At 44.8% G+C, this 12,103-nt stretch overlaps 1 protein-coding gene across 4 annotated transcripts in view; it reads left to right on the top strand.

The window, feature by feature from the left end:
• Positions 1-10,810: 10,810 nt before the first annotated feature.
• Positions 10,811-12,103, top strand: part of Kirrel1 (kirre like nephrin family adhesion molecule 1) — a 96,027-nt gene continuing 94,734 nt past the window's right edge. For all 4 annotated transcript variants that reach the window (XM_028860462.2, XM_037206730.1, XM_037206729.1 and 1 more), the window contains exon 1: positions 10,811-11,107. The gene's annotated coding sequence lies outside the window, so the exon portion shown is untranslated. The remainder of the gene's footprint in view (positions 11,108-12,103) is intronic.

Here is a 12,103-nt window from a genome sequence, read left to right as displayed (position 1 = left end):
AAACTCAGGACTGAAATCAATAAATAGAAACAAAAAACACTGCAAAGAATCAAAAAACCAAAGAGCTGATTCATTAAGAAAATCAACAAGATTGATAAACCTTTAGCAAAATTAAAAGGTGAAAAAGAGAAGATCCAAATGAACAAAATTAGAGATGAAAGGGGGACATAACAACAGACACCAAGAAGCTAGAGAATCATAATGATGTACTTACAAAATCTGTACTTGCCAGGCAGTGGTGGTGCACGCCTTTAATCCCAGCACTCGGGAGGCAGAGCCAGGTGGATCTCTGTGAGTTCGAGGCCAGCCTGGTCTACAGAATGAGTTCCAGGACAGGCTCCAAAGCTACACAGAGAAACCCTGTCTCCAAAAAAAACAGAAAACAAACAAACAAACAAACAAACAAACAAACAAAAACTGTACTCTGCCAAACTGGAAAACTTAAAAGACATGGATAAATTTATTGATATATGAGACCCACTAAAGATAAATCAATATTAAATAAGTAATTTAAATGGACCCATAAAACCCAGTGAAATAGAAGTTGGAATTAAAACTCTCCCAACAAAAAGAAACCAGAACCAGATGGATTCAGCACAGAATTCTACCTGATGCTTCACAGAGGAATTAGTGCCTGTATTCCTCAAATAATTTAACAAAATAGAAACACAGGAACATTGCCTAATTTATTTTATGAGGCCACAGTTACCCTGATACCTACAGCACAAAAAGACCCAACAAAGAAAATTGCAGACCAATTTCCCTTATTAACACAAATGCAAACCTTCTCAATAAAATACTTGTAAACTAAATCCAAGAACGCATCAGAAGGTTATCCACCATGATCAAGTCTGCTTCACCCCTGAGATGCAATGATGATTCAACATATATAAATCAACAGATGTAATCCAAGAGATAAACAAACTGAAAGGCAAAAACCATATGACCATCTCATTAGATACAGAAAAGGCCACTGACATAATCTAACATTCCTTCATGGTAAAAGATGGAAAAGATTACAAGAGACATACTTCAACATAATAAAAAGCAATTTGCAGTAAGCTCACAGACAACATCAACCTAAATGGAGAGAAACTCCAAGCATTTCCACTAAAACCAGGGACAAGATAAGGATGTCCACTCTCTCCATACCTATTTAATATAATACTTACTAGAAGTCTTAGCTAAAGCAATAAGACAACTGAAGGGGACTAAGGGAATACAAACTGGAAAGAAAGAAGTCAAAGTATCTTTATTTGTAGATTATATGGTCGTATACATAAATGACCCCAAAAATTTCACCAGAAAACTTCTATAGCTGATAAACACTTTCAGCAAAGTAGCAGGATACAAAATTATCACCCACAAATCAGTGTGTAGCTGTATACAAATGACAGGCTGAGAAAGAAATCAGGGAAAGAATACCTTCCGTAATAGCCTCAAAAAAAAAAAAAAAAAAAGAAAAGAAAAGAAAAAAATCCTTGGATAATTCTAATCAAGAAAGTGAAAAACACATAATAAAAACTTTAAGACATTGAAGAAAGAAAAAAAGAAAAGAAAGAAAGAAAGAAAGAGGGAAACCAGAAGATGGAATGATGCTCTTGGATTGGTAGGATTAATGTGGAAAAAAGGTCATTCTATCAAAAGCAATCTACAGATTCAATGCAATCCCCATCAAAATACCAACATAATTCTTCATAGAAATTGAAAACAATGTTTTCAGCTTTGTATAGACACACAAAGCAATCCTGCAGCGCGCTCCTCGGCCAGCGAGGAAGAATGACCACCACTGAGGATTCTTCTCAGATCACACTTTATTGGAGCGCCTCTTGGTTAAGGGAGAGCTGGAGGTGAGGGGCCCCCGAGGACTAAAATGCAGCTGCTTATATAGGGAATCAGGCAAACGTGCCGGTACTGTGATTGGTCCCGCCAGAATGCTAGCACGGGACCACGGATAGCTGAGACATAAAGTCGATTACATACCCGTGCATGCATAGTCACAGACACATAGTCCGAGAGCATAGCCAAATATGGAATTGTTTACAGCTAGGCTGCCAGGAAGCCAGCGCCATCTTAGAATGGCGGCTCCTTACACAATCCGTATAGCTAAAACAATACTGAACAATAAAAGAACTGCATGAGGTGTCCCCATTCCCCATTTCAAGTTGTAATACAGAGGTATGGCCATAAAGACAGCATGGTATTGATGTAAAAAACTGATACATTGATCAGTGGCATCAAATTGAAGACCCAGACATAGGTGGACACCTGATTATTGACAAAGGATCCAGAAATACACACTGGAGAAAAAGACAGCATCTTCAACAAATGGCGCTGGTGAAACTGGATGGCTGCACACAGAAGAATGCAAATACACTCATGGTTGTCACCCTGCACAAAACTGAATTCCAGACAGAGCAAGGACTGCAACAGAAAGCTAGCTAGTCTCAATTTGATAGATAGAAAAGAAAGTAGGGAATAGCATTGAATTCATAGGCATAGGAAAAGACTTGCTAAGCAGGACACCAATAGCACAGGTACAAAGATAAATGGGGACCATAATAAAGGAAAATGAAAAAAAAAAAAAAAGGGACCTCATGAAACCGAAAAGCTTCTATGAGCAAAGGACACCGTCATTCAGCCAAGGTGGCAGGATGCAGTATGAGAGAAGTTCTTTACCAACTACACATCTGATAGCAGGTTAATATATAAACTATATAGAGAACTCAAAAAAGTGGACACCAGAAAATAAAATAATCCAATTTAAAAACTGGGGTACAGAACTAAACCGAGAAATCTCAATAGATGAAACATAGATGGCTGAAAAACAAAAGAAATGTTCAACCTCCTTAGTCATCAGGGAAATGAAAATCAAAACTACTTTGAGATTCATCTTATGCCAGTCAGAATGGCCAATATTAATAAAACAAATGACATGGCGGGCGGTGGTGGCGCATGCCTTTAATCCCAGCACTTGGGAGGCAGAGGCAGGTGGATCTCTGTGAGTTTGAGGCCACCTGGTCTACAGAATGAGTTCCAGAACAGCCAGGGTTGTTACACAGAGAAATCTTGTCTTGAAAACAAATAAAATAAAACAAATGACAGCTCATGCTGGTGAGGATGTGAAGGAGGGGGAACACTTATCCATTGAGATGAGAGTGCAAACTTGTATAGCCTCTTTGGAAACCAGTGTGGTGTTTCCTCAGAAAGTTGTGGATAGATAGATCTACCTCAAGATCCAGTTATATTACTCTTGTGCACATATCTAAAAGCTCTACATCCTACTACAAAGATATTTGCTCATTCATGTTCATTGCTGCACTATTCATAATAGCCAGAAATTAGAAGTCATCTAGATGTCTGTCAATGGATAAACAAATAAAGAAAATATGGTACATTTACACAATGGAGTATTATTTAGCTGTTAAGAAGAAATAATGGAATTTGCTGGTAAATGGATGGAGTTAGAAAAAATTCATTCTGAGTGATCTAATCCAGATCTAAAAAGACAAATACGGTATGTATTCTCTTACATGTGAATATTAGCTTTTGAGCTTTTGATAGGCATGCTATAATCCATATAACCCAGAGGTTATGTAGAGTAAGAGACTCCCAAGGAAGGGGAAATAGAATATGGAGTTATGGCATGACATGGGCAAGACTAGAATGGGAGGATTGAAAGGGGAGGGGAAAGGACTAGGAGAGTAATGCACGGAGTTCAGGGAGGGACAACTAATTCTGAGGACCATCTGAACAGTCACATGGAAACCTACTTCAGTAGAAACTTCCTAAAATATGTATGTATATGAAAGAAATCTAAATGAAATCAGCAAAGAATGGGGAAAGAATGCCCCGACTAGATATATTTTGCCACCCAGTGAGACTTCCAGTGGCAGGAATGAATTACAGCTAGTTGAGTTGTTGGCCAGAAGGGTCCCATAGAATCCCCTAAACAACTCAGGTTATTGTCAAGGCTATTGATTGCTCTCCAAAAACTGATGGTAAGGTGTAGCTGGAGAGCTTCTCTCCAGGTCCCACCAAGCCCCGCTAACTGTTCTTATATCTTAAATTAACCCATTTCTATAAATCTATACCTTGCCACGTGGCTCATGGCTTACCGGCATCTTCACATGCTGCTTGTCATGGCGGCGGCTGGCAGTGTCTCTCTCTTCAGCCTTCCACTTCCCAGAACTCTCCTCTCTCCTTGTCCTGCCTATACTTCCTGCCTGGTCACTGGCCGATCAGTGTTTTATTTATACAGAACGATATTCACAGCAGTAAGGTCCTAATACTGAAGAGAACACATACATATCTCGCTGAACATAGAGAAGTTGAGCTGGTGCCTACCTAGACCCTTGACCCCTACTGTTCATGGTACTGGAAGATACTCTATATGCCATCAGAGGAGAAAGATAACTGTAGTCGGAAGGTCCTGTCCTGCCCAGCCCAGCAGTCCCTCAGCTGCTTATAAAATAATCATTCAGAGGCTTATAGTTATAAACTGTATGACCTATGGCAGGCCTCTTGTTAGCTCTTATATCTTAAATTAATCCATTTCTATTAATCTATGTTTTGCCACATGTTCCATGGCTTTACTGGTCTGCTGGCATGTTGCTCCTTGGGCAGCAGGCTGGTGTCTCCCCAGACTCTGCTTTTATCTGTCCTGTCTCTCTCCTTGGATTTCCTGCCTGCCTCTAAGCTGCCTTGCCATAGGCCAAAGAAGTTTATTTATTAACCAATGGGAACAACACATATTCACATCGTACAGAAAGACATCCCCAGCAGATAACCACCAACCCAGCTACAAAACCTGAGATCTATAATGGTGACCTGCCTGCATGATATACTGGTGCAGTTGCGGCATAAACATTATGGAAATAGTCAACTACTATCTGATTGGATTTAAGACCCACTACACAAGAGATGGAACCGATACCTGACACTGCCCTGGTAGCCCAAAACCTGAGAATAGAGAGTACATGGGCCTAGGGGAAAACCAAATAGTATTGTTCTGCTAAAGGAAGACAGTAATAAAATGCTTCCTAAAAACATTGGCTATACCATAAATCAGCGTCTTTCTCAGCTGTCTTCAGAGATGCTTCTTCTTGTAGCAGATGGGAACTAATATAAAGACCCACAACTGGCCAATGTGCAGAGAATGAGAAACTTTGGAGCACCAGACCCATTGCCTGAGGGCTCAGGGAAGTATGCAGATGAAGAGGCCAAAAGATTGTAAGAGCCAGAGAAGATGGATGACATGAGGGATCAGTCTCCAAGACACAACAGGACTGATGCACCTATCAACTCACAGAGACTGTGGCAGCATGCACAAGTCCAGCACAGGTTCAAGCCAGACAGTGTCCCAGCATTGAGAGGGGAAAGTGGACACATGCTCCCACCGTAACCAAAAAATTGTTTGGAATCAACATCTACTGGCAAAAAAAAAAATATATGTTTTTGTTCAACGGAGTCTCAGTAGGTATATAAACCACACTTAAGAGTAAGTCCCATGTGCAGCAGAAGGTGGCCAACACAAAACAAACTCAATGTTGCTTTTGTAGATTATTTTTGTGTCTCATATTGCTTTGTTTGGGCTTTTTGTGTGTGATTTGTTTGTTTGTTTGTTTGTTTGTTTATTTGGTTGGTTGGTTTTTCAAGGCAGTTTCTCTGTGTAGCCCTGGTTGTCCTGAAACTTACTTTGTAGACCAGGCTGGCCTTGAACTCACAAAGATTGGCCTGCCTCTGCCTCCCAAGTGCTGGGACACGTGTGCTACCACCGCCCAGCTGCTTTTATTTGTTTTTGTTTGTTTTTTATCTTAATGGTCCTTTGCTTGTATATTATGGTTTCCAATTTTACGTGATTATGGTGTGTGTGTTTCTTGTGGCTTTGTTGTTGTTTTTAATTCTGGCTTTTTTTTTTCCTATTTGTTTCCCAAAGAAGGAGAGAAAGAAGTGTGGAGCTGTATGGTTGGAAGATAGGGAGATCTGGGAAGAGATGGGGGAGGAGAAACTGTGATCAGAATATAGTGTGTGAATTTTCAATAAAAATAAATAAATAAGTACATAAAATTAATACATTTAAAGTAATTATAAGGAAAAGAAGAAAAGTAATGAAAACTAAAACCCAGTGAAGACAAGAGAGGCAGACGGCAGTGTCTTTTTGAGTTCAAGGCCAGCCTGGTCTACAGAGCGATTTCCAGGACAACCAAGGCTACACAGAGAAATCCTGTCTTCCAAAAAGAAAAAGAAGAAAAAGGAGGAGGAGGAGCAATCTCCCTAGTGTCTCTCAGTTTCCCCTCACTTGATTCCCCAATTTTCAGAGACCTGCCAGGGCAAAAGTATCTAAGAGTGAGAGTCGTTTGGGTTTAAGGACAACTTCTGTGATAAAACATCTGGACTGGCGCTCGAATACAGAGGGGAAGTGGGGTGGGTAGCAACGTCCATGGGCAGGTCCTGAGCTGAGAGGCCTTCTCAACGGACCAATTACTAGAAGCAGAGAGCTTCTAATTCCTATAAGCTTAGACAGTGAAATCCTTATTACTCCCAATAAGAGTTAACTGGTCCATTTCACACCAATAGTCTTCCTGTGTGGAACTCAAATATAAAACACTAAAAATGAGTGGTGTGGACTGGAGGTCAGCTGTTCACAGGCAAGGCTGGTGCCATGGGGAATGTGTCTTGGCCAATGTTCTCCTCTAAAATCCAGAGAAGTTTCAACCTACTCACACCATCTTTCCCTAAATAGTCCAGCCTTCCACAGCAGGTGGTCGCTTACAATGTTTTTGTTTTATTGTTACTCTGACCAAATACCTGATAGAAAGGGTTGCTTTTGCTGGTGATTCCAAATGTGTCACTCAATGATGCTGGGGAAAACAGAAATCTCCCAAGAACCACAGCTCACATCATGGTAGACAGGGAACATAGTAGATCAGTAACAGGAATGGGCCAGAGTCTTATGCCACAGGGACACACTCCCAATGACCTACTTCCTTGAACCAGACTCTCCATTTTCCAAAGTTCTACAGTACCCTGCCAAACCATTCGTTAGAATGTATGATGTAATTGTATCTGGAAAGGTCCGCTTCACTGATGTCCTAGGCGGTTCACATTCAGATCAAATCGACATAGGGCCTAGTCTTTTGTCTTCTCTAATAGACACGTTGTTTCCTCACTTAGGCTCTGACAGCCATCTGCCACCTGTGGTCTTTGACTTCTTCAGGAGGCTGAGTGAAGATGGCTGCTTAGTGGTTGCCTAGGATGCCCAATTTCATCTGAACTTCCTCCTGACAGCTCTAGGTCTTACTGAGCCAGAAAGCTGGGCATCCATAGACCATCTCCTCTGCTTTGCACACATATAGAGGGCAATACCATTTCAACTGCCGGCACCCTAATCCTTGGCAAGACATCAAGCACAGCCAGCAAATATGAGATGAGGATGCAGCAGTTTGTATGCCTAGAATTTCTTTTCCCACTCCTTTTGCAGGGCTGGGTACCCTTCACAGAGAGTCCAGCGCTCCTTGGCCTGATGGTTGAGGATGCTTTGACGGATGCTTGTTCTTCCTCTGCTCACCACGCTTCCCTCACTGTGCAGACTGGAGCCCCTGCTGGCTCCTGCCCCATTGCTATATACAATCAAACGCTGGCGCCTTAAAGAAAATGAGAAGATGAGCAAATGGACTGTTGTAGCAGCTGGAAACTCCAAGCCTACCATCTGGAAGGGTTTGTGCAGCTATCAGACATGTAAGACACCGTGAGAGACAGCTGCCTCTGCTTGGAGGAGTCTGGAGCAAAAAGCTGTGTCTCCCAAACTCTGGGCTGCTGGCTCGGCTCAGCAAAGAACAGTCAAGAGGAAAAGGGCAAAGTTTCTGAGGTTCCCTCGCCCAGAGGGACTCTGGTAGAGGTTTCTGTTAGAGCAGCTCTTCTCCACCTGTGGGTCACAGCTCCTTGGGAATTGAATGATTCTTTCACAAGGGTCACACATCAGATAACCTACAGTTCAAGTATTTACATTATGATTCATAACAGTAGCAAAATTACGGTTATGAAGTAGCAACATGAGGAACTGTGTTAAATAGTCTTTTTGGTTGCAGCGTCAGAAAGGTTGAGAACCACCATGTTAGGGTCAAGATTATTTTCCAGGCTGGAGAATTAAGATCTTAGCCTTTCTTTCCTATCTCTATAGTAAATATCAGGGAGAGAATCTTCCACTCCGTCTGTTTCAGTGTCCACCCACATTTCCCACTTTTCAACTACTCTGCTACTCCAGCGATTAAGAAGGGAGATCCAGCTTCTCCTATACTCTCAGGAAGTTCTACACTAAGGAGACAGAGACAGTCCTTGCCTTCAAGGAGCTAAATTTTAAGGAGGAGGCAGACATCCTGTGCTAAAGGAGTCTGTCTAGTCTGTTGGGACACATGGGGTTTCTCTTCACAGTACCTCTTGGAAGACTGAGCTTCGGGATGCCTCCTTTGATGAAAGGTATGTGGTCAGACCTCAGGAGACTCAGTTAACCAGCTGAGACAGAACTGTGAGCACTGATATTACAGAGGCGAAAATGGAGCAGAGCTTGGATGGAGATTTGTATTTAAAGGGAGAGGGCCAGGCAAGCTAAGGCACAGGGAAGGCGCTCTTTGGCTGCTGGGGACATCTTCTTAGCATCTTCTGTTCTCACAGCTTGCCAGCCCCTCCATAGCATGCACTCATCAGAGTCAAATTCTGTTTCACTTCCAGAATTCCCTGACCTGAGGAGGAATATGGTCTGTGACTGTCCACTTGCCATGTTCTGTCCTCAGAGTCCTGCAGAGACGAATCTGCAGTGTTACCCCAGGGTGGTGGTGGGGGCACTTTCCTTGACCATTTGTAAGAAAAACCGCTCCTTTCTTCCTTCTCTGTTCCTTTATTCTGTTTTGTTACCCATAACATTTAACATAACCCAGTACATTATCATTTTTATGGATGCCTCTCCCCCTCAAGTGAAACACTAAAGGGGGAAATTTGTGTTTATCATGTGTGCTTTTTCTGTGACAGGGTGTCATTATTAGGCTGGGTTCCTGAGTTCTCCTTGAACTTATGGTTCTGTTTTTTGTTTCTTTTGTTTTAAGGTGGGCTTTCATTTAAACCCTGGCAATCCTGGAACTTCCCAATAGACCAGGCTGGCCCCCACTCACAGAGATAGACCCACCTCTACTTTCCAAGTACTGGGATTAAAGGGTGTTCCACGATGTCCAGCTAATTCTCCCCCTTTGTCTCCTGAGCTAGGATTACAGACATGTACCACTATATCCAGATTGATTGATTGATTGATGATTGATTGATTGATGTAATTGTATTCCAAAAGCCTAGTTTTGAGACTGGACCATATTAAGCACATAAGAAATATGTTGAATGACGAGTTAATGAATGAATAATTAAAAACTCTAACATGTCCAAGTGCTGGCATGTATTTGTATGGGTATGTGTCTCTGTGTGGGATGGTATTCCCAATCTCTGGACTAGATATCCCTGTTTTTATATTATGGTTTTGCCTATGCGTGCAAGTGTTTTTTTAACACTTTTTTAACACTTTTGAATATGAGCTTTTTGGTTTCTGGTTTTGTTTTTGTTTTGTTTACTGTGTTCTGTGTCCTCTAGTTGTATGTGATTGTGTCTGGACCACTCAGCCTAATTGTCAAGATTTTTGGAGGAACTGTGGCCATCTCGCATCAGCAGAGGGCACTAGAGCTATGTGCCTTCGTTCCAGACCTCAAGATGAAGCTATCTTGGCCAGGAGCTTTCTGGGACTCAGGCGATCTAGAATCCGAGAAGAGGTGGAGACCTCTCCGGATCAGCATAATTGGAAAGTTGTGCAATTCCTATGACTTTTCTATTATTTTCCCCATACTCATTCTCTAGGGTCCAGGCTTCAGTCTGTCTCGGCAGCCCAGGAAGCAGGATTTATTTAGGGACTGGGGGAGGAGATGGCTACTTACACTGGGCCCTTGACAGGACCACCCTCCCAAATGCCCTTCCACTTCGGCTCTCCATCTTTCCACCCCACTGCACCTCAAGCCCCTGAGTGCTTAGAGATCGTTCGCTGCCTGCCTTCTGTGGCAACCCTTCGAGGAGACACAAGAGAGAGCCATGGAGTTGGTTGGCTTTCCCTCCGGATGGATAGATGTCTGGGATGAACAAAGGAAGAGTTAACTGCGCCTCTTCGTGGCTGCTACGGACTCCAGCGCTGAGGCGGGCCTCAACGTGGCTGGCTGAAGCCCTCTGGAAGGGGCTCAGAGGCAGATTCAAGATTTCTCCAGTCTGAGATTTGTAGGCTGGGAGAGCTTCTCCCCTCCAACATTCTCTAGTTAATTGAGAATTCTTAATTTAGGCATCTAGGGTTAGATTCTGTGGCGTGTAATTAGAATGAAAAAGAGATCTTAAAGCTTTTAGAACCCCCCCCCCCGCCGGACACAAGCACACCCCTTCCAACACAGTCCCCCCAATTGATGGAGGTTCATCCTCAGCCCTGGCTGCCACCCTATGCCCAGCTCAGTTATGCCACTGGGGGCAAAAGTAGGTCTCGGCACCGGAGGGGCGCGGGCGGACCGGGGCCCAGCGGTCCTTGCTTCAGAGCCTGCGACGCCGCGTTCTCCCCTCCCCTCCCCACCCCTTGCCTCTGCCCTCAATTCCTTTCTCTTTGCTCTCCTCCCATCTCGGCTCCAGCAAGCCGAGCGAGTGTGTGTGCGCGCGCGTTGGGGGACCAGGGGAGGGCAGTGGAGGGAGGCGCCGTCGGAGGGAGAGCAGACGTCAGGAAGAGGGAGGGAGCCGGGGAGGGAAGAGAGAGAGAGAGGGAGAGAGAGAGGAGAGAGAGAGAGCGGCGCGGAGGTTGAGAGAGGCCCCGAGAGATAAAGCTGGAGGGCAGAAATTATTAGGGGGCGCGGGACGAGAGGAGGGGCTAGGCGAGCGAGCCCGCGGCGAGAGGGGCAAGCGAGTGTGCGCCGAGTGTGCAAGGGCGGGAGGGAGGAGAGAGAGCCAGCGGCGGCCCGGCTCGCGCCGACTTGGGCCCAGCGGCGGGCGGACAGCATGCTGAGCCTCCTCATCTGGATCCTCACTCTCTCCGACACTTTCTCGCAAGGTAAGCCCCAGCCGCGGGCTGGGGAGTCCCGGGAAGGGGCGCGGAGTCACCCGGAGAACGCCCGAGGAGTTCTTAGTGAAACGGCCCAACTTGCTTCCTCCGGCTGCGCGGGAGAACAGAGAACTTAGGTCGCGAAAGCCGAGATCCGAGTAGAAATGGGACCCGAGTGCTCAGAGTGTTTCCTCCAGTCCCTGGCAGTTCTCCCTCCCTCCACCTCCTGGGCCAGGGCCGGACTCCTGGGTCCTGGCCAAGAGAGAGGCTGGGAAGAGGTGGGATTTCAGATTGGGGTGGGGGGTGGAGTGCGCGAAAGCACGGACGCAGGCTCCCAAAGATGAGGCTGAGGGATCCTGCTACCCTAATCCAGCCCAGAGTCACCTTCATTTGAAGTGCGGCTGCAAACTGCGTGGAGGTTGCCCCTCAAAAGAAGGCTGCATTGGGCCCCCAGCCCTGGAGGCTGTGGGTGAGAGGTGCAAGTCCAGATACCAGGGCTGTTTGGATTCATCAGAAGGGGAGTTGATCGGGTCAGGCACTCACTTTTAGGTCAGCAAAGTGCAGATATCTGAGGCTCCTTTGGAACTGGCCGGACAGAGGTTGGAAGTAAAACCGGGAGAGAGAGAGATGAGTGTGTTCAGGTACACTGGTCTGGGTGCCCGTAGTAAAGGAACCCCAGCCAGGCCTGGGGTCTTGTGGGAATGGGGTCTTGTCTCCTGAGACTGACTCCAAGGAAGATTTAATACTGTTGGGCTCCTCCCCCGAACTGGAACACAGAAATTGACACACAAATAGCTTCAAACAGAGACATTGAGACAGACTGCTCACCTAGGAAGACATCCCCACAAACATCCCCACACAGAGACAGACACAGACACAAAGACATTGATTGACACCTCTTAAGAAGGAAGATTCCTCTCCCAAGCGGCACACACTTAACCTAGTCCTGCACCCGGCATCAAACTTACACTGTATATGCATGTATGCTACATTCAAAGGACGTAA

Source organism: Peromyscus leucopus, chromosome 6 (assembly GCF_004664715.2).
Source record: "Peromyscus leucopus breed LL Stock chromosome 6, UCI_PerLeu_2.1, whole genome shotgun sequence".
NCBI classification, from domain to species: Eukaryota; Metazoa; Chordata; class Mammalia; order Rodentia; family Cricetidae; genus Peromyscus; species Peromyscus leucopus.
The sequence above is the reverse complement of the archived record's forward strand: the minus strand, read 5'-3'. Positions and strand labels throughout refer to the sequence as shown.